At 40.7% G+C, this 23,477-nt stretch overlaps 1 protein-coding gene and 1 long non-coding RNA gene across 2 annotated transcripts in view; one reads left to right on the forward strand and one right to left on the reverse strand.

The window, feature by feature from the left end:
- LOC139762518 (uncharacterized) overlaps positions 1–22,027 on the reverse strand; it is a 29,422-nt gene extending 7,395 nt beyond the window's left edge. Inside the window, exon 1 of the long non-coding RNA XR_011715730.1 lies at positions 20,836–22,027. This is a non-coding gene — a long non-coding RNA (uncharacterized lncRNA). The remainder of the gene's footprint in view (positions 1–20,835) is intronic.
- Positions 1–23,477, forward strand: part of LOC139762511 (uncharacterized) — an 854,543-nt gene that overhangs the window by 703,783 nt on the left and 127,283 nt on the right. The gene's annotated exons all lie outside the window — the stretch shown is intronic.

A 23,477-nucleotide genomic window follows, 5' to 3' on the forward strand; every position in this document is an offset into this window, starting at 1 on the left:
ATTGTGGCTTAGGGCAAGTGAGTCAAACTTTGAAGATAGCTTGAGTGAGTTGATAGGTCAGAATACATTTAACTCAACTCTGTAAAGTAAGGATGCAGAGTTAGAACTACCCAAAATGTGAGAGCAGCTTTCCATACAAGGATGGATCAGTCCTTTGAATAAATGGAATTACTGTTCAGAAGAAAAGAAATTTCAACATCTAAACAGGATTCCCAGTTTCTTGGAAGCAGACTAACCTATTTTCGAAATGTGGGATTTCCAGGACAATGTGGATGTCAAGTAATATCAAGTATGATCATTGAGTCAAGAGGTAGAATTACAGATCCATCAAAGGAGAAATGAAAGTTGTGAGGAGTTTTCAGTAGAGAAATGGGTAGACACTGGACCTTGGATGCTTTAAACCTAACCAGATTTCATCTATCCCACTGAAATATCCTGTCCAAGTGTGAGTGTATTGAGAAAGTTGTGTCAAGATGAGATGTAGATCGAGTGAGAGAAGAAGGAGCAGAGTTGAAAGATGTAGAGGAATGCAATGTTTAGTCATTAGGATATGAATGAAATTAGCTTATGTAAAAGAAAGGAAATCTTTGATAAAAAGGAGAAAAAGTGTAGGAGACAGGACAAAACCTTGAAAGACATCACTGTTGATGGAGAAGGGGAAGAGGCTTATCAATCAACAACAATGGAGATAGATCGGCCAGAAGAGAAGCTAGGGTATGAGGGAGTAAAGTGAGGAAGGAAGCCAAAAGAGGGGAGCTTAGAGATGAGACTTTAATGCCACATCGTGTCAAAAGCTTTAGATATGTAAAGGGCAACTACAAAAGATTCCAAAACATCTTTTGAGGATGATAATCAGATGTTAGTAAGACAGGAAAGAGTATCACAAGTTGATGTTGCCTTACAGAAACCATACTGGGGATCAGAAAGCAGATTATCTGAGGATGTGGTACATTGAGGAAGGATTTATTGACTTTGAGAATAGTAGATGTCAGAACAACAGGAGTTGTATTGAGAATAGTAGATGTCAGAACAACAGGAATTGTATATTGTCTTATTTAGAAAATTATGTACTTAATTGTGATAACAAACTTATGGAGATATTTTATTAGAATATTTGGGAATATCCCACACACATTGTACAGTGGATATTAGGACTGTCACAGTGATAAGATTAAGAGATTAGAAGAGGCTTTAGAAATGCTCAATGCAGTTTCTGTGATCAAAGAAAGGAAAACTAATGGATATGATTAAAACATAAGGGGAAGAACAGTTGTAAGTTAATTTCATTTGGAGTCATCTCACCAGGAAATTCTTATGCTGGTTAAGAAACTTGAAAGCAAGGTATAATTCAGAACAGTATTCATTAGATGTGATAGACCAAGGGAAGAGAGGGAGAAAAGCAAGGAATAGTCATATGGCTAAACACAGGAGACAGCAAATGAGTAAGAGGACAGAACAGCCCCACCACAAGTATTAAGTGATAGAAATGTAATGCTGAAAGTAATGTATGCAAATGTAGATGGACTAATTTGTAAATGGCTGAAATATAGGGTTCTAAGTGAGGAAAATGCACATGATAGTTTTGAAGTTGTGGAGACATAATTTAACAGAGAGATATGGTCTCTCTTCTTCTGTCTAGAGTGACACATGAGAGCAAGGAGAGAAAGGGAAGGTTAAAGAAGGAGAAATAGCTTTCTTAGTAAGAGACAGATTTAAGTTTCAGGAAATAACTGGAAATGATCCTTTCATATGGTACGAAGGGGAATAATAGCAGTAGGATAATATGCAGTCCTTCATTGAATTTTAACTCATGAATGTCTCACAAAAATTCTCTTTCCAACCTTCAAAAATCATCCTCCTTATAGCTTCAAAGACATTCGTATGACAATGAAAAAATCAAATTAGTATGCTTTTCCATTATTTCTATGCTGATAATGTGCAAAATTGTTAATGTTTCAGCCTAATGGTTTAGCTTGAGTGTCAAGTGAGGTAGCGCCAGGATAACAGACAATGTATGGCCACATTCATTCACACTCGGTCTCTAGCTGTCATGTGTAATGCACCAAAACCACAGCTCCCTATCCACATCCAGGCCCCACAGACCTTTCCATGGTTTACCCCAGACATTTCACATGCCCTGGTTCAATCCATTGACAGCACAAAGACCCCAGTATACCACATCATTCCAGTTCATTCTATTCCTTGCACGACTCTCACCTGTATGTTCAGGCCCAATTGCTCAAAATCTTTTTCACTCCCTCCTTCCACCTCTGTTTTGGTCTCCCACTTCTCCTTGTTCCCTCCACCTCTGACAGATATATCCTCTTTGTCAACCTTTCCTCACTCCTCTCCATATGTCCAAACTATTTCAACACACACGCTTCTGCTCTCTCAACCATGCTTTTTATTTCCACACATCACTCTTACTCTTTCATTACTTACTTGATCAAACCACCTCACACCACATATTGTCCTCAAACATTTCATTTCCATCACATCCACCCTCCTCCATACAACCCTATCTATAGCCCATGCCTCACAACCAAATAATATTGTTGGAACTACTTTTTCTTCAAACATACTCATTTTTAGTCTCTTGAGATAATGCTCTTTCCTTCTGCACATTCTTCATTGTTCCCAGAACATTCAAACCTTCTCCAACCCTATGACTTACTTCCGCTTCCATGGCTCCACTCGCTGCTAAGTCCACTCCCAGATATCTAAAATGCTTCACTTCAATTTTTCTCCATTCAAACTTCCATCCCATTGAACTTGTCCCTCAACCCTACTGAACGTAATAACATAACTCATATTTACATATACCCTCAACTTTCTCCTTTTACACTTCCAAACTCAGTCACCAACTTCTGCAGTTTCTCATTTGAATCAGCCACCAATGCTGTATCAACAGTGAACAACAAATGACTCACTTCCTGGGTGACACTTAGAGAACTCAAAAAAAATGTACTCTTATTGGCATTTTTGGAGGATGACTGACTCTGGGGAGAAGTGAACAAGTACTCTCACTCCAGTCCTCATCCAGGTTTGGTGTGTGGCCTTGAAATTGATGTCGAAACTGGTTATGTAAATATCTGTCAAGGCATCGATCAGCTTGCATAAATATGTATCTTTCTGGAGTCATTAAGGGGTTAGTGAACTGAAGTAAATATACATTTATAATGGAGGAACATTCATGATGCTACATGAAGCAGTATAGAATGCACTTATTGGAGATGGTAGAGTAATAATATTGGGGTTTCTGGTTATAATTAAATTGATGGGAAATTTGGATTCTCATTGAGCACAACTTGTTAGCAATGTAGACAGGAAAATATCCTCTATTAGTATGTCATTTAGCGTATAAGGATCACAAGGACTAATACACCATCATTGCTAGAAATTAGTAAGGATTTTGAGAATATCACATGTGATACCAGTTACCAAGTGGAAAAAGTGATCATGTGATATGGGAGTTTGATTGTGTGGTAAATGAGGACATAAAAAGAGCATTGATGAAACCAGAACCAAAGAGAAGGCATAATCATGAGAATCAAACAAAACTCAACAACTCATGTGGTAAAATGAATTTTGAAAAGGGAGTTAGAAGCCAGGAAACAGGAAAGGTTCTATGAAATTTACCGTGAAGGAGTAGGTTTATGGGTACCTTTAGCCGTGTATACAGAGGAGAGGTTTAGAAAGGAGGTTTGGTTCAGCAAGTGTCAAAAAGCAAAGGAGTTTAGCACTGTTGGAGACAATGCAGGCATCCCAGATAGCCACCATTTGAAAGGTATAAGAGAGCAAGAAAAGACTAAAGCAAGTTAGTAAGGAAAAATGTAAAGATTGAGAAGACAGGGCAGAAGATAATAATTTTTCAAGTTCATCAGGAGTAAAATCCTGTTAAAGAGCATCTAATAAGGATAAGGAATCCAAAGAAAAAAAAAGCTGTCTAGGATGGTATAAAATATGCAAGGAACTGAATAGCAAGTTCAAAAGTGTTTTCATTTTGGAATGTACTATAATAGAAATACCAATGAGATGGAATGAGGAAAAGATATTAGAAAGTACTGAAACATGTAAGTAAAAGAGAATACTAAAGGGACTTGATCAGTATAATGCTCATGGCCCTGATTAAATTTCTCCATGTGTTTTGAAGATGTGTGCACAAACATTTAACAAGCTACTTGAAATATTCAAGATGTCACTCAAAATACATAAAATGCCAAGGGATTAAAAAGGAGTAAACATCCTACCCGTCTTCCTGATGAGTATGATATGTAAAGTACTGGAAAAGATAATCCAGTTTCATGGAAAAGAGACCATAAGCAATGAACCTCTTAGATTTATAGGAGAGCATGAGCTCTTGTTTTAGACAAAAAAGAAGTCTGAGTGGACTGTCTGGACCACCAGAAGGCATTTAACATATCATATAAGAGGATGATATTGAAGCTGGTTTATTAGGCCAGAATACGGAGGAGACTCCTTCAATAGACAGATTATCTTGGTGAAAGGAAGCATAAAAAGCTGATCTGATATGATGTTGATGAAATTCAAGCTGAATATATGAAAGATCATGAAGATGAGGTACAGTGAAAGAAAGCCATGCAAGGATAATTACCCAGAAGGAATTAAGCCACAGGATTCTGTGTGACGGAGGGACTTAGGAGTAACGTTTGTCCCAAACACATCACCAGAATCCCACCTGAGGAGAATTGCAAAGGAAAATATTACAATAGCATTCAAGAATATGTAGATGATATTTATTGAGCTATTCGCATCTTACACAGGGCCAGTACTACATCCTTCTTAGATTTGGTCACTACACTTAAAGAAGCTCAAAGAACTATTGGAACAGGTCCAGAGGAGAACAATAAGGATGGTACTATAATCACACAATAAGTTACAGAGAAAGACTTGAGGCTTTAACTTTCCCCACCGTGCAGGAGAAAAGAGTGAAAGATGACTTGATCACAGCCTTTGATATATGAAACCAGTTTGATGAAGTCCTCTGTGTATAGTTCTTCAAAAGATGCAAGGGTAGAAATAACAAGAGGCCATAACATAAATTGAAGTAATAAACTTTAGATAAAAGAAGTACATTTTTAGTATAAGAATGATATTTTGAATGTGGACAACATGAAGAAGTTTAAAAAGTAGAGAAAGTTCAATATATGGAGCCTTAGGATGAACCCCAACCCCCTTCCCATATAGTGCGAATAGGTAATTACAAATTGTTGATTACACACACACACACACACACACATGGGTATCACTTCCAAAATTCTCAATTGAGCTCTATAATGAAATTCCCCAAGGGAGTTCTTTCTCCAACCCTTTTCAATCTTTTCTTACATGACCTTGCATCATCTCCCTCTGACCATATTGTCAAAGTCTTATCATATACATTTGACCTTTCAGTCACATCATAGCACCCTGACACTATCCAAGTATTAACAATCTTGCATCGTTACATAACAAAATGTCTGCATCACCACAGAAGATACTGTCATCCTTCCAGCCACTGAAAGACACAAATCCAACCTGCACCATCCCATTTCCCTGAATAGTCAACCACTCCCACTCATATGTAATTTTCGATATTCACATCACAGATATCAGTACAAAGGCCATAAGTGATCAAAATGCTTTTAGAGCACTCACTGGTACCAGTTCTGGACAAGAAAAAAATCTCATAGTATCCACTGCAAACAGTTTGCTTACTCTACCCTAAACTGAATTTCACTTTCCTGGTCATCAACCCTGTTTCAATCAAGGCAAATAGAACAAAGCAGAGATCCACACAAAACAGAACAGAGCACTCATAACAAATGATACCTGCCTAACAATCTCAAATATTCAGAACATACTTGAACAATGAAAAGAAACTTGCAATGCATTATGTTTGGCATTTAGTTCTTTGTAACAACACAAGACCCTTCTCATCCAAATCATACCATAATCCACCACCACCCCCAGGCAGAAGTAGAGAGCTAATCTCTGACATATTTCAGCAACATATACAATACCTATTCAGGGGCTCCTGGAACTTCAAGGTAGCAGGGACAGATTGGACATTTGACATGACTGTACACAAGCTTCGTTGACTGACGATTGTACAGCATTGCCAAAGATGGCTTGTCACAGCAAATGGAGTCTGGTAACACTGGTAACACCTGTATATACTTACTTCATTACGTCCCCCATATACATATGTTGGAGGATGTATAAGAGAAAGTGGCAGAAGGTCAACAGGAAGGGCATGGGGTTGAAAAAGAGGGCAGATGAGAGTTAGGGTAAGCAAGTATCAGTAAATTTTAGGGAGAAATTTGAATACAATTTGGAAGGAGGTTGATAATGTACAAAAAACAAGAGATCAGATCAGAACATTGGTGAAAGTGGTGGTGGATGGTGATGAAGTGAGGAGGAGATGGAGTAAGTAGTTTGAATGAATGTTGAATGTGTTTGATGATAGGGTGACACTTGTATGGTGTTTAGGGTGGGATGGTATGTGAAGTTAGAGAGTCATGAAGAGTGGTTGGTGAAGGGAGAAGAGGTAGTGAAAGCCTTATATGCAAGGTGGCTGGAGTGGATGGCATTGCAGTTGAATTTTTAAAGAAAAGGAGTGACTGTGTTGTTCATTGGCTGTTAAGGATTTTCATTGTATGTATGGATCATGGTGAGGTGCTTGAGGATTGGTAGAATGCCTGTATGGTGTCATTGTATAAAAGCACTGGGATAAAGGTGAGTGTTCAAACTACAGAAGGATAAGTTTGTTGATTATACCTTAAGTTGTATGGGAGGGTATTGATTAAGAGGGTGAAAGCATGTACAGAGCATCAGATTGGGAAGGAGCAGTGTGGTTTCAGAAGTGGTAGAGGATGTGTGGATCAGGTGTTTGCTTTAAAGAATGTGTGTGAGAGAGAAACAGATGGATTTGTGTGTGGCATTTATAGATCTAGAAAAAATATGATGGTTTACATAGATGCCATGTGGAAAGTACTAAGTATATATGGTGTGGAAGGATAGCTGCTAGAAGCAGAGAAGTTTTTATTAAGGGCCTAAGGCATGTAGATGAGTAAGAAGAGAAGAGAGGAAATGGGTCCAAATGAAGGATGGAGTGTATGATGTCACAATGGATTAATTTTTTTTAAGAATGGGATGGTAAGGTAGGCAAATGTGACAGTCTTGGAAAGAGAGTCGAGTTTACAGTCTGTGGGGATGAGAAGACCTGGGAAGTGAGCCATTTGTTTGCTGTTGGCAGATTCGAGTGAGAAACTACTTAAGTTGCGGACTGAATTCAGAAGAGTTTTTGAAAGGAGGAAGTTGAGGGGTAAATGTGAATGAAAGCAAGGTTAACAGGTTCAGCTAGGTTGAGAGAAAGGTTTGAAATGAAAAACTTTGATGAAGTGAAGTGTTTTAGAATTGGCAGTGAATGGAACCATGGGAGTGGTAGTGAGTCATAGGATGGATAAAGGAGCAAAGGTTTTGGGAGCACTGAAGAATGAGGAAAGAGAGAATGCTGTCTAAAAGCAAAAATGGTTGTATTTAAAGGTATAGTCATCCTAACATTGTTATATGGATGTGAGGCATGAGCTATAGATAAGGCAGTGTGGAGGAGTGTGGATCTGTTGGAAATGAAATGGTTGGGGAGTGTTTGTAATATGAGGTGGATTGATCGGGTAAGTAATGAAAGGTTAAGAGAGAGGTTTGGTAGTTTATAGAGTGTGGTTGAGAGAGTTGAAGAGAGTGTGCTGAAATGGTTGGACGAATGGAGAGAATGAGTGAGACAGGTTGACAAAAATGATATATGTGTCAGAAGTGCAGGGAACAAGGAGAAAGGGAGATCAGATTGGAGATGGAAGGATGGAGTGAAGAGGATTATGAGCAATTAGAGCCTGAACATGCAGGAGGGTGAATGGTGTACATGGGATAGAGTGAATATTAATGATAAAGTATACAGGGGCTGACATGTTGTCAGTGGACTGAATCAGGGCATGTAAAGCATTTGTGATAAACCAAAGAGAGGTCTGTGTGGCCTAGTTGTTAATGGAAAGTTGTGGTTTCGGTACATTACACATAACAGCTTGTCATTTCCTGCATTAGTTAGGTAGCACCAGGAACAGACAAAGAAAAGGCCTAATTCACTCATATCCATTCTCTAGCTGTCATGTGTAGGCCCCTAGTCACCTATCCACAAATAGGTCCCTTAGACTTTTCCATGGTTTCCCCCGGCTGCTTCATGTGTCTGGTTCAGTCTGCTGACATTATGTTACCCCCTATGTAGCACATTGCTCCAGTTCACTCTGTCCTATGCTAGCATGTCACCCTTCTGCATGTTCTGGCCTAGAGCCCTCAAAATAATTATCATTCCATCCTTCTATCCTCACTTTGTTATTCGTCTTCTCCTTTTCCCCTATACGTTTGAATGTATATAGATATGGGTGTTAGTGGACTCCACATACATGAGGTTGCACCATAAGTGAGAGAGAGTTATCATTTTTAAGGATGTTTCATTGGGTGTACAGGGATAAAGTTTTGTACCTGTATTGCCCCATCTCTTTTGTGTACATAACAATGAGTAGAAAACAGTGAGTAGACATGGTACATATGTACAAGGGCAAGAGAAAGAGCAACATGAGTGTAAAACTCTCCCTGTAACACTTTACCTTCCAATCCTAGGAATCCATATGTATCTCATCTAGGGCTCCTGCAGTGCTAAGGAAGCTGGCTACATCTATTGGGTGGGACAAAATGTATATATTGTGTTTACTTCCATGCAAGAAGAATGTAGGGTAATTGAGCAGTAAATGATCAGTGTCTTCATTGTGGTAATCATATCGTGGGCAAGAAGAGTCTGGAGTTGTATCAGATAGGTGTTTGGAATGTTGTGGGGATGGATGGTGTCCAGAGCATAGACAGAAAACAGTTTCAAATGGGTGTATATCAGGAAGGGTAGTAATGCTTAGTGCTTGTTGGTCATTTTGATGTGAATATGTTTTATCAGTGATGTGTTTGCTGGGAATGGGAGGGATCTGTGAGTGATAGTTCTTAAAGTATAAAGCAGGAGTAACCTTCCTATTTCTATCAGGATTGGAAGGTTTAATGCTGCTGCAAGGAATTGAGTGTTGAGCATATTGAGGTGGGATCGTATTGGGAAGATCTTTGTTTCATTATGTGGGTGTTGAATGTCTTTGGTTATTAGACAGCCAGTGATTATTCTTTTTTGTGTGATTTGGAGCTTTCCTATATTTGCTTTTGATAGGGTAGATGACTAGGCAGGTGAGAAATAATTTAGGATGGAACAGATGAATTGTTTGTTGAGGATGTTAAGTTTTTTCTTTTTCCAGATCTGGTACCAGTTAATATTCAGGGAGTATTTAGTTTTTTTTTTTTTGTTGATGTTTATGATATGGGAAGTGAATGTCTTGTGTGCCATGCAATGACTAGACTAGCTGGTGTGTGTTGGGTGTTTGACCATTAACAGTGACAGGGGATTTTAGGTTGGGTTTGTATTTGTTTAGAGTTACAAAAGCATATCTGTTGTTGCTTCTTTTGTATCAGAATGTTGTGAAGTGATTATTATGTCATCCGCACATGAGGGGAACTTCTTACTGTGGTATGCAGATATTAGGAGGTCACGTTCGAAAAGATTGAAGAGGGTTAAAGTAAGGATTACTGATTGGGAACTCGATTGTAGAACTTTACTCTTTTATAGGTGATTCCATTTTGATTTACTGACTAAGTGGCCAGTTTGAAGTTGGACGAGCACTTTTCTCATTGTTGTGGAGGGTAGTGTCATATATATATATTATCCCTGGGGATAGGGGAGAAAGAATACTTCCCACATTTTCCCTGCGTGCTGTAGAAGGCTACTAAAAGTGGGATCGAGCGGGGGGCTTTAAATCCTTCCCTCTCTCTCTTTTTTTTTTTTTAATTTTCCAAAAGGGGAGTAGAGAAGGGGGCCAAGTGAGGATATTCCCTCAAAGGCTCAGTCCTCTGTTCTTAGCACTATCTTGCAAAATAGAATAAATAAAGAATATATATATATTTTTTTATTATTATTATACTCCGTTGCTGTCTCCCGCGCTAGCAAGGTAGCACAAGGAAACAGACGAAAGAATGGCCCAACCCACCCACATACACATGTATATACATACACATCCAAACATGCACATATACATACCTATACATCTCAACTTATACATATATATATATACACATATACATACCTATACATCTCAACGTATACATATATATATATATACACACACACAGACATATACATATATACAAATGTACATAATTCATACTGTCTGCCCTTATTCATTCCCATTGCCACCCCGCCACACATGGAATAACAACCCCCTCCCCCCTCATGTGCGCGAGGTAGCGCTAGGAAAAGACAACAAAGGCCCCATTCGTTCACACTCAGTCTCTAGCTGTCATGTAATAATGCACTGAAACCACAGCTTCCTTTCCACATCCAGGCCCCACAGAACTTTCCATGGTTTACCCCAGACGCTTCACATGCCCTGGTTCAATCCATTGACAGCACGTTGACCCCGGTGTACCACATCGTTCCAATACACTCTATTCCTTGCACGCCTTTCACCCTCCTGCATCTTCAGGCCCCGATCACTCAAAATCTTTTCCAATTTGGTCTCCCACTTCTCGTTCCCTCCACCTCTGACATATATATCCTCTTTGTCAATCTTTCCTCACTCATTCTCTCCATGTGACCAAACCATTTCAAAACACCCTCTTCTGCTCTCTCAACCACACTCTTTTTATTACCACACATCTCTCTTATCCTTTCATTACTTACTCATTCAAACTACCTCACACCACATATTGTCCTCAAACATCTCATTTCCAGCACATCCACCCTCCTCCGCACAACTCTCTCTCTCTCTCTCTCTCTCTCTCTCTCTCTCTCTGTATATATATATATATATATATATATATATATATATATATATATATATATATATATATATATATATATATATTGTTGACTGGTTGGTAAGGTTATTTAATGTATGTATGCCTCATGGTGAGGTGCCTGAGGATTGGCGGAATGCGTGCATAGTGCCATTGTACAAAGGCAAAGGGGATAAGAGTGAGTGCTCAAATTCCAGAGTTATAAGTTTGTTGAGTATTCCTGGCAAATTATATGGGAGGGTATTGATTGAGAGGGTGAAGGCATGTACAGAGCATCAGATTGGGGAAGAGCAGTGTGGTTTCAGAAGTGGTAGAGGATGTGTGGATCAGGTGTTTGCTTTGAAGAATGTATGTGAGAAATACTTAGAAAAGCAAATGGATTTGTATGTAGCATTTATGGATCTGGAGAAGGCATATGATAGAGTTGATAGAGATGCTCTGTGGAAGGTATTAAGAATATATGGTGTGGGAGGCAAGTTGTTAGAAGCAGTGAAAAGTTTTTATCGAGGATGTAAGGCATGTGTACGTGTAGGAAGAGAGGAAAGTGATTGGTTCTCAGTGAATGTAGGTTTGCGGCAGAGGTGTGTGATGTCTCCATGGTTGTTTAATTTGTTTATGGATGGGGTTGTTAGGGAGGTGAATGCAAGAGTTTTGGAAAGAGGGGCAAGTATGAAGTCTGTTGGGGATGAGAGAGCTTGGGAAGTGAGTCAGTTGTTGTTCGCTGATGATACAGCGCTGGTGGCTGATTCATGTGAGAAACTGCAGAAGCTGGTGACTGAGTTTGGTAAAGTGTGTGAAAGAAGAAAGTTAAGAGTAAATGTGAATAAGAGCAAGGTTATTAGGTACAGTAGTGTTGAGGGTCAATTCAATTGGGAGGTGAGTTTGAATGGAGAAAAACTGGAGGAAGTGAAGTGTTTTAGATATCTGGGAGCGGATCTGGCAGCGGATGGAACCATGGAAGCGGAAGTGGATCATAGGGTGGGGGAGGGGGCGAAAATTCTGGGAGCCTTGAAGAATGTGTGGAAGTCGAGAACATTATCTCGGAAAGCAAAAATGGGTATGTTTGAAGGAATAGTGGTTCCAACAATGTTGTATGGTTGCGAGGCGTGGACTATGGATAGAGTTGTGCGCAGGAGGATGGATGTGCTGGAAATGAGATGTTTGAGGACAATGTGTGGTGTGAGGTGGTTTGATCGAGTAAGTAACGTAAGGGTAAGAGAGATGTGTGGAAATAAAAAGAGCATGGTTGAGAGAGCAGAAGAGGGTGTTTTGAAATGGTTTGGTCACATGGAGAGAATGGGTGAGGAAAGATTGACCAAGAGGATATATGTGTCGGAGGTGGAGGGAACGAGGAGAAGAGGGAGACCAAATTGGAGGTGGAAAGATGGAGTGAAAAAGATTTTGTGTGATCGGGGCCTGAACATGCAGGAGGGTGAAAGGAGGGCAAAGAATAGAGTGAATTGGAGCGATGTGGTATACCGGGGTTGACGTGCTGTCAGTGGATTGAATCAAGGCATGTGTATGGGGGTGGGTTGGGCCATTTCTTTCGTCTGTTTCCTTGCGCTACCTCGCAAACGCGGGAGACAGCGACAAAGCAAAAAAAAAAAAAAAAAAAAAAAAAAAATATATATATATATATATATATATATATATATAGTTGTTGTTCGCTGATGATACAGCGCTGGTGGCTGATTCATGTGAGAAACTGCAGAAGCTGGTGACTGAGTTTGGTAAAGTGTGTGAAAGAAGAAAGTTAAGAGTGAATGTGAATAAGAGCGAGGTTATTAGGTACAGTAGGATTGAAGGTCAAGTCAATTGGGAGGTAAGTTTGAATGGAGAAAAAGTGGAGGAAGTAAAGTGTTTTAGATATCTGGGAGTGGATCTGGCAGCGGATGGAACCATGGAAGTGGAAGTGAATCATAGGGTGGGGGAGGGGGCGAAAATCCTGGAAGCCTTGAAGAATGTGTGGAAGTCGAGAACATTATCTCGGAAAGCAAAAATGGGTATGTTTGAAGGAATAGTTTGCCAACAATGTTGTATGGTTGCGAGGTGTGGGCTATCGATAGAGTTGTGCGCAGGAGGGTGGATGTGCTGGAAATGAGATGTTTGAGGACAATGTGTGGTGTGAGGTGGTTTGATCGAGTAAGTAATGTAAGGGTAAGAGAGATGTGTGGAAATAAAAAGAGTGTGGTTGAGAGAGCAGAAGAGGGTGTTTTGAAATGGTTTGGGCACATGGAGAGAATGAGTGAGGAAAGATTGACCAAGAGGATATATGTGTCGGAGGTGGCGGGAACGAGGAGAAGTGGGAGACCAAATTGGAGGTGGAAAGACGGAGTGAAAAAGATTTTGAGTGATCGGGGCCTGAACATGCAGGAGGGTGAAAGGCGGGCAAGGAATAGAGTGAATTGGATCGATGTGGTATACCGGGGTTGACGTGCTGTCAGTGGATTGAATCAGGGTATGTGAAGCGTCTGGGGTAAGCCATAGAAAGCTGTGTGGGGCCTGGATGTGGAAAGGGAGCTGGGGTTTCGGGCATTATTGCATGACAGCTAGAGACTGAGTGTGAACGAATGAGGCCTTTGTTGTCTTTTCCTAGCGCTACCCCGCACACATGACGGGGGAGGGGGATGGTATTCCATGTGTGGCGAGGTGGCGATGGGAATGAATAAAGGCAGACAGTGTGAATTGTGTGCATGGGTATATATGTATGTGTCTTTGTGTGTATATATATGTGTACATTGAGATGTATAGGTGTGTATATTTGCATGTGTGGACGTGTGTGTATAAACATGTGTATGGGGATGGGTTGGGCCATTTCTTTCGTCTGTTTCCTTGCGCTACCTCGCAAATGCGGGAGACAGCGAAAAAGCAAAATAAATAAGTAAATAAATAAATAAATAAATAAATAAATATAAATGAATATATATATATATATATATATATATATATATATATATATATATATATATATATATATATATATATATATATATATATTTATTTTTATTTTATTTTGCTTTGTCGTTGTCTCCCGCGTTAGCAAGGTAGCGTAAGGAAACAGACGAAAGAATGGCCCAACCCACCCACATACACATGTATATACATACACGTCCACACGAGCAAATATACATACCTATACATCTCAACATATACATATATATACACACACAGACATATACATATATACACATGTACATAATTCATACTATCTACCCTTATTCATTCCCATCGCCACCCCGCCACACATGAAAATAACAACCTCCTCCCAAACCCTTATGTGCACGAAGTAGCGTTAGGAAAAGACAACAAAGGCCACATTCGTTCACACTCAGTCTCTAGCTGTCATGTAATAATGCAACGAAATCACAGCTCCCTTTCCACATCCAGGCCCCACATAACTTTCCGTGGTTTACCCCAGATGCTTCACATGCCCTGGTTCAATCCATTGACAGCACGTCGACCTCGGTATACCACATCCTTTCGATTCATTCTATTCCTTGCACGCCTTTCACCCTCCTGCATGTTCAGGCCCCGATCACACAAAATCTTTTTCACTCCATCTTTCTGCCTCCAGTTTGGTCTCCCAATTCTCCTCGGTCCCTCCACCTCTGACACATATATCCTCTTTGTCAGTCTTTCCACACTCATTCTCTCCATGTGACCAAACCATTTCAAAACCCCCTCTTCTGCTCTCTCAACAACACTCTCTTTATTACCACACATCTCTCTTACCCTATTATTACTTACTCGATCAAACCACCTCCCACCACATATTGTCCTCAAACATCTCATTTCCAGCACATCCGCCCTCCTCTGCACAACTCTATCTATGGCCCATGCCTTGCAACCATATAACATTGTTGGAACCACTATTCCTTCAAACATACCCATTTTTGCTTTCTGAGATAATGTTCTCGACTTCCACACATTCTTTAATGCCCCCAGAACTTTTGTCCCTCCCCCACCCTATGATTCACTTCCGCTTCCATGGTTCCATCCGCTGCCAAATTCACTCCCAGATATCTAAAACACTTCACTTCCTCCAGTTTTTCTCCATTCAAACGTACCTCCCAATTGATTTGTCCCTCCAACCTACTGTACCTAATAACCTTGTTCTTATTCACATTTACTCTCAGCTTTCTTCTTTCACACACTTTACCAAACTCAGTCACCAGCTTCTGCAGTTTGTCACCCGAATCAGCCACCAGCGCTGTATCATCAGCGAACAACAACTGACTCACTTCCCAAGCTCTCTCATCCACAACAGACTGCATACTTGCCCCTCTTTCCAAAACTCTTGCATTCACCTCCCTAACAACCCCATCCATAAACAAATCAAACAACCATGGAGACATCACACACCCGTGCCGCAAACCTACATTCACTGAGAACCAATCACTTTCCTCTCTTCCTACACGTACACATGCCTTACATCCTCGATAAAAACTTTTCACTGCTTCTAACGACTTGCCTCACACACTATATATTCTTAATTCCTTCCACAGAGCATCTCTATCAACTCTTATCGTATGCCTGCTCCAGATCCATAAATGCTACATACAAATCCATTTACTTTTGTAAGTATTTCTCACATACATTCTTCAAAGCAAACACCTGATCCACACATCCTCTACCACTTCTGAGACCACACTGCTCTTCCCCAATCTGATGCTCTGTACATGCCTTCACCCTCTCAATCAATACCCTTCCATATAATTTCCCAGGAATACTCAACAAACTTATACCTCTGTAATTTGAGCACTCACTTTTATCCCCTTTGTCTTTGTACAATGGCACTATGCAAGCATTCCACCAATCCTCAGGCACCTCACCGTGAGTCATACATACATTAAATAACCTTACCAACCCGTCAACAATACAGTCACTCCCTTTTTAATAAATTCCACTGCAATACCATCAAAACCCGCTGCCTTGCCGGCTTTCATCTTCCGCAAAGCTTTACTACCTCTTTTCTGTTCATCAAATCATTCTCCCTAACCCTCTCACTTTGCACACCACCTTGACGAAAACACCCTATATCTGCCAATTATCATATATATATATATATATATATATATATATATATATATTTTTTTTTCATACTATTCGCCATTTCCCACGATAGCGAGGTAGCGTTAAGAACAGAGGACTGGGCCTTTGAGGGAATATCCTCACCTGGCCCTCTTCTCCGTTCCTTCGTTTGGAAAATTAAAAAAAAAAAAAACGAGAGGGGAGGATTTCCAGCCCCCCGCTCCCTTCCCTTTTAGTCGCCTTCTACGACACGCAGGGAATACACGGGAAGTATTCTTTCTCCCCTATCCCCAGGGAATATATATATGTGTCGGAGGTGGAGGGAACGAGGAGAAGTGGGAGACCAAATTGGAGTTGGAAAGATGGTGTGAAAAAGATTTTGTGTGATCGGGGCCTGAACATGCAGGAGGGTGAAAGGAGGGCAAGGAATAGAGTGAATTGGATCAATGTGGTATACCGGGGTTGACGTGCTGTCAGTGGATTGAATCAGGGCATGTGAAGCGTCTGGGGTATACCATGGAAAGCTGTGTAGGTATGTATATTTGCGTGTGTGGACGTATGTATATACATGTGTATGGGGGTGGGTTGGGCCATTTCTTTCGCCTGTTTCCTTGCGCTACCTCGCAAACGCGGGAGACAGCGACAAAGCAAAAAAAAAAAAAAAAAAAATATATATATATATATATATATATATATATATATATATATATATATATATATTATTTATATTTATCACAATTAGTCTCCCGTGTTAGAGAGGTAGCACAAGGAAATAGATGAAAGAATGGCCCAACCCACCCAAATACATATGCATATACATAAACTCCCACACATGCATGTATACAATCCTCTACATTTCAACGTATACATGCATATACATACACAGACATACATATATACATATTAAGGAATGTATACACATGTACATATTCATACTTGCTGCCTTCATCCATTCTTGTCACCACCCCACCACACATGAAACAGCACCCCCCCTCCCCCCATGCGCATGTGAGATAGTTCTAGAAAAAGACAACAAAGGCCACATTCGCTCACATTCATTCTCTAGCTGTCTTGTGTAATGCACCAACACCACAGCTCCCTCTTCACATCCTGACCCCAGAAAACTTTCCATGGTTTACCCTAGATGCTTCACATACCCTGGTTCAATCCATTGACAGCACATCTACCTTGATATACCACATCATTTCAATTCACTCGATTCCTTGCACACCTTTCACCCTCCTGTATGTTCAAGCCCCAATCGCTCAAAATCTTTTTCACTCCATCCTTCCACCTCCAATTAGGTCTCCCACTTCTCATTCCCTCCACCTCTGACACATATATCCTCTTTGTCAATTTTTCCTTACTCATTCTCTCCATATGACCAAACCATTTCAGTACACCCTCTTCTGCTCTCTCAACCACACTCTTTTTTTTACCACACATCTCTCTTACCCTTTCATTACTTACTCGATCAAACCACCTCACACCACATATTGTCCTCAAACATTTAATTTTCAATACATCCACCATCCTCTGCACAACCTTATCTATAGCCCATGCCTCACGACCATATAACATTGTTGGAACCACTGTTCCTTCAAACATACCCATTTTTGCTCTCTGAGATAATATTCTCACCTTTTACACATTCTTCAATGCTCCCAGAACCTTCGCCTCCTCCCCCACCCTGTGACTCACTTCTGCTTCCATGGTTCAATCCCCTGCTAAATCCACAACCAGATAATTAAAACACTTCACGTCCTCCAGTTTTTCTCCATTCAAACTTACCTCCCAATTAACTTGTCCCTTAACCCTACTGAACCTAATAACCTTGCTTTTAATCACATTACTCCCAGCTTTCTTCTTTCACACACTTTACCAAACCAAACTCAATCACCAACTTCTGTAGTTTTCACCCGAATCAGCCACCAGCGCTGCATCATCAGCGAACAATAACTGACTCACTTCCCAAGCCCTTTCATTTACAACAGATTGCATACTTGCCCCTTTCCAAAACTCTTGCATACACCTCACTAACAACCCCATCCGCAAACAAATTAAACAACTATGGAGACATCACGCACCCTTGCCGCAAACTGACATTCACTGGAAACCAGTCACTTTTCTCTCTTCCTACTCACACATGCCTTACATCCTTGGTAAAAATTTGTCACTGCTTCTAGCAACTTACCTCCCACACCAGATACTTTAATACCTTCCACAGAGCATCTCTATCAACTCTTATCATATGCCTTCTCAGATCCATAAGTGCTACATACAAGTCCATCTGTTTTTTTAAGTATTTCTCACATACATTCTTCAAAGCAAGCACCAAGTCGATTGGGAGGTAAGTTTGAATGGAGAAAAACTGGAGGAAGTGAAGTGTTTTAGATATCTGGGAGTGGATTTGGCAGTGGATGGAACCATGGAAGCAGAAGTGAGTCACAAGGTGGGGGAGGGGCAGAAAGTTCTGGGAGTGTTGAAGAATGTGTGGAAGGAGAGGACTTTATCTTGGAAAGCAAAAATGGGTATGTTTGAAGGATTAGTGGTTCCAACAATGTGATATGGATGCGAGGCGTGGGCTATAGATAGGGTTGTGTGGAGGAGGGTGGGTGTGTTAGAAGTGAGATGTTTGAGGGCAATATGTGGTGTGAGGTGGTGTGAGCGATTAAGTAATGAAAGGGTAAGAGAGATGTGTGGTAATAAAGAGTGTGGTTGAGAGAGCAGAGGAGGGTGTATTGAAATTGTTTGGACACATAGAGAGACTGAGTGAGGAAAGATTGTCAAAGAGGATATATATATATATATATATATATATATATATATATATATATATATATATATATATATATATTTATTATATTTATATATTATACTTTGTCGCTGTCTCCCGCGTTTGCGAGGTAGCGCAAGGAAACAGACGAAAGAAATGGCCCAACCCCCCCCCCCCCCCATACACATGTATATACATACGTCCACACACGCAAATATACATACCTACACAGCTTTCCATGGTCTACCCCAGACGCTTCACATGCCTTGATTCAATCCACCGACAGCACGTCAACCCCGGTATACCACATCGCTCCAATTCACTCTATTCCTTGCCCTCCTTTCACCCTCCTGCATGTTCAGGCCCCGATCACACAAAATCTTCTTCACTCCATCTTTCCACCTCCAATTTGGTCTCCCTCTTCTCCTCGTTCCCTCCACCTCCGACACACATATCCTCCCGGTCAATCTCTCCTCACTCACTCCCTCCACGTGCCCAAACCACTTCAAAACACCCTCCTCTGCTCTCTCAACCACGCTCTTTCCATTTCCACACATCTCTCTCACCCCCACGTCACTCACTCGATCAAACCACCCCACACCACACATTGTCCCCAAACATCTCACCTCCAGCACATCCACCCTCCCGCGCACAACTCTATCCATAGCCCACGACTCGCAACCATACAACATTGTTGGAACCACTATTCCTTCAAACATACCCATTTTTGCTTTCCGAGATAATGTTCTCGACCTCCACACACTCTTCAAGGCCCCCAGAATTTTCGTCCCCTCCCCCACCCTATGATCCACCATATATCAGAGGTGGGGGTGGGGGAGGGGAACAAGGAGAAGTGGGAGACCAAATTGGAGATGGAAGGATGAAGTGAAAAAGATTTTGAGCAATCGGGGCCGGAACATGCAGGAGGGTGAAAGGCATGCAAGGAATAGAGTGAATCGGAATTCCAGGGTCGACGTACTGTCAATGGATTGAACCAGGGCATGTGAAGCATCTGGGGTAAACCATGGAAAGTTGTGTGGGGCCTGGATGTGGAAGGGGAGCTGTGGTTTCAGTGCATTATACATGACAGCTAGACTGTTTTAGGTACAGTAGATATGAACAACGAAAAAAAATCACGGTTTTTTTGGTTTCATCCGAAATGTTTCACCTTTTCTTTATGTTCATATTGCGTAATAGAGTTAGAAATTCTACCGCACATTTTAGACTCAAGAAAATGGCACATGAATTTCCAGTTTAGATTTTTTTTGTTTGTCTGTTTCCGTTGTTAACCCCTTCTCCTGACCCTATTGTGATATCCATCAAGCATGCGACCCAATACTTTCCCCTTTTATGTGATTATTAAACTCTTTTCTTGATACATCTTAGGAGCCGAAACAAGGAAAAATTTCGATTAGTGCAAGGATTAAATGTCTTTAATTTGTTCCTTACATTGTACACTTTACGAGACAATAACTTAAAAAAACGGAAAAAAGTTGTATAATGCATCTGCGTTTCGAAAGAATCGAAATTTGAACTCTGCATGGTCCTAAGCAATTAATGGTGGAAATTTTCTACCTTCATTATTACAGTTAAGTGTCATAGTAGCAGTTGTTTTTCACTTTGTTGCATCTAACATGGTCCATAGTACTCGTTTTTTCAGTGATTTTATGAATTTATGACATTCACTGTTGACAGTTTTATGTTAATTTCTTATACCGTTATGTAATGGTTTTATACTAAAAGAATACATGCTTCAGCTTTACAACCTTCAATTGCTGCTGAATTTTTAAAAGGTTTTATATAATACTTACATACTTTGTAGATTAAGTATTCATTCACTAAAGTTTTTCTGGATATTCAAACAGTTGAACGGTGAGGTATAACTACATAAAATTGAGTAGACATGTTTTAAGTCGAGAGAGATTGTGTACCTTATGTATACATATGATAGATACTGTATGTCACATGAAATTGTCATAGGTGAAAGTGTTTCAATCTGGCCATACTGCACTGGAAAGAAAAACAAAAACGTAACTCATGTTTGCTCAATACTTTGTGAAATACCTAAAAAAAAAAGTAACCTAACCTACCTTGTTATATTTGATTTTATAGACACTTTCACGGCTGGTACAAATGCATGTGACATTGTTAAGTCACTACAGAGTAGTGATATGTGGCACTTGATGGAGAGGGAATTGCCTCCAGCTTGCTTGTCTAGATGAAAATGTCCACTGGAGCTGGGTTCCGAGTAACCCTTTGAAGGAAGTTGCTAGCCTTTTCTTCACGTGTTCTCGGAAACTCCACACTGTAATGTATCATGGCTGTGGTTAGGAGCTTGGTTGTAGGCTTCCTCCACACACCTGCTGGGTTCATCTCGAGTGCCTGTCTTATTTCGTAGGGTTACCGACGGCAGTGTTGGTTTGGAGGAGCTTTGCCATTTTCTTGGAGCTGACTTGTCAGGTTGTCTCCGGGAAGATATTGACAGGATGTTGAATGGTTTCGGTTAACATCACCTAGTATATTATCTACAGAAGAACCTTGTTAGGTGTCACTGTTTCTTCACTGTCTTTAACATGTTATTGATAATAATAAGCGTCATAATCACATTACTGTTTTAACAGAGATTTGAGTAATTCATAGCATTTGTGACGGCTGAATATTGGCAGATGTTGAGCTTCACAATCGGTTGTGTTCCACCTATCACACGGAAAACAGATAAGCCATGTATATTGCTCATGAAACTATTAAATCAATGCGCAGTGAAAGTGTAGATGTGACGTTGCAGTTGTAGTCAGTAGAGAAATGTCCAAGTGAGGCAGGCGCACATGCCCCGGGCGGCAGCGGACTGACCGGCATGCTCCTCTTACGCTGGACGGACACCAACTAGGCTCCACTGATCTCCCGTCCCGAGTCCCGAATCCCTACCCCCAACGAGCCAAAGTTCCACTACCACTTAGAGCCACTCCTACCCCGGCACCCTCAGACGCTGCAAGCACGTATTCATCTTAACGGCCGACAGACAAGCACAGTAAACGCCTATTAACACATGTAACTATTACGCAGGTGCACACATGTCCCTTCTCACTCAGCATGTGCAAACTCTGTAAAACACACACACACACACACACACACACACACACACACACACACACACACCATCGCTGATTACGATTCACGCATGGGCCCGCCCTGGTTCGAATCGTGGGTGTGGGAGTCGGCCCACAACCGATCCTAGCTGTTCATCAACTCGTGGCTGGTCTGTAAATGAGTACCTTGCTTAGACTGGTGTGTGTATATATATATATATATATATATATATATATATATATATATATATATATATATATATATATATATATATATATATTTTTTTTTTTTTTTTTTTTTTTTTTTTTCATACTATTCGCTATTTCCCGCGATAGCGAGGTAGCGTTAAGAACAGAGGACTGGGCCTTTGAGGGAATATCCTCACCTGGACCTCTCCTCTGTTCCTTCTTTTGGAAAAAAAAAAAAACGAGAGGGGAGGATTTCCAGCCCCCCGCTCCCTTCCCTTTTAGTCGCCTTCTACGACACGCAGGGAATACGTGGGAAGTATTCTTTCTCCCCTATCCCCAGGGATATATATATATATATATATATATATATATATATATATATATATATATATATATATATATATATATATTTATATATATTTTTATACTATTCGCCATTTCCCGCCTTAGCGATGTAGCGTTAAGAACAGAGGACTGAGCCTTTGAAGGAATATCCTCACCTGGCCCCCTTCTCTGTTCCTTCTTTTGGAAAATTAAAAAAACGAGAGGGGAAGATTTCCAGCCCCACGCTCCCTCCCCTTTTAGTCGCCTTTTACGACACGCAGGGAATACGTGGGAAGTATTCTTTCTCCTCTATCCCCAGGGGATATATATATATATATATATATATATATATATATATATATATATATATATATATATATATATATGTGTGTGTGTGTGTGTGTGTGTGTGTGTGTGTTTTTTGCCTCTGTCTCCCGCGTTTGCTAGGTAGCGCAAGGAAACAGACGAAAAGAAATGACCCAACCCACCCCCATACACATGTATATACATACGTCCACACACGCAAATATACATACCTGCACAGCTTTCCATGGTTTACCCCAGACGCTTCACATGCCCTGATTCAATCCACTGACAGCACGTCAACCCCGGTATACCACATCGATCCAATTCACTCTAATCCTTGCCCTCCTTTCACCCTCCTGCATGTTCAGGCCCCGATCACACAAAATCTTTTTCACTCCATCTTTCCACCTCCAATTTGGTCTCCCACTTCTCGTTCCCTCCACCTCCGACACATATATCCTCTTGGTCAATCTTTCCTCACTCATTCTCTCCATGTGCCCAAACCATTTCAAAACACCCTCTTCTGCTCTCTCAACCACGCTCTTTTTATTTCCACACATCTCTCTTGCCCTTACGTTACTTACTCGATCAAACCACCTCACACCACACATTGTCCTCAAACATCTCATTTCCAGCACATCCATCCTCCTGTGCACAACTCTATCCATAGCCCACGCCTGGCAACCATACAACATTGTTGGAACCACTATTCCTTCAAACATACCCATTTTTGCTTTCCGAGATAATGTTCTCGACTTCCACACATTCTTCAAGGCTCCCAGAATTTTCGCCCCCTCCCCCACCCTATGATCCACTTCCGTTTCCAT

The sequence above is a fragment of the Panulirus ornatus genome, chromosome 3, assembly GCF_036320965.1.
Source record: "Panulirus ornatus isolate Po-2019 chromosome 3, ASM3632096v1, whole genome shotgun sequence".
Taxonomy (NCBI): Eukaryota; Metazoa; Arthropoda; class Malacostraca; order Decapoda; family Palinuridae; genus Panulirus; species Panulirus ornatus.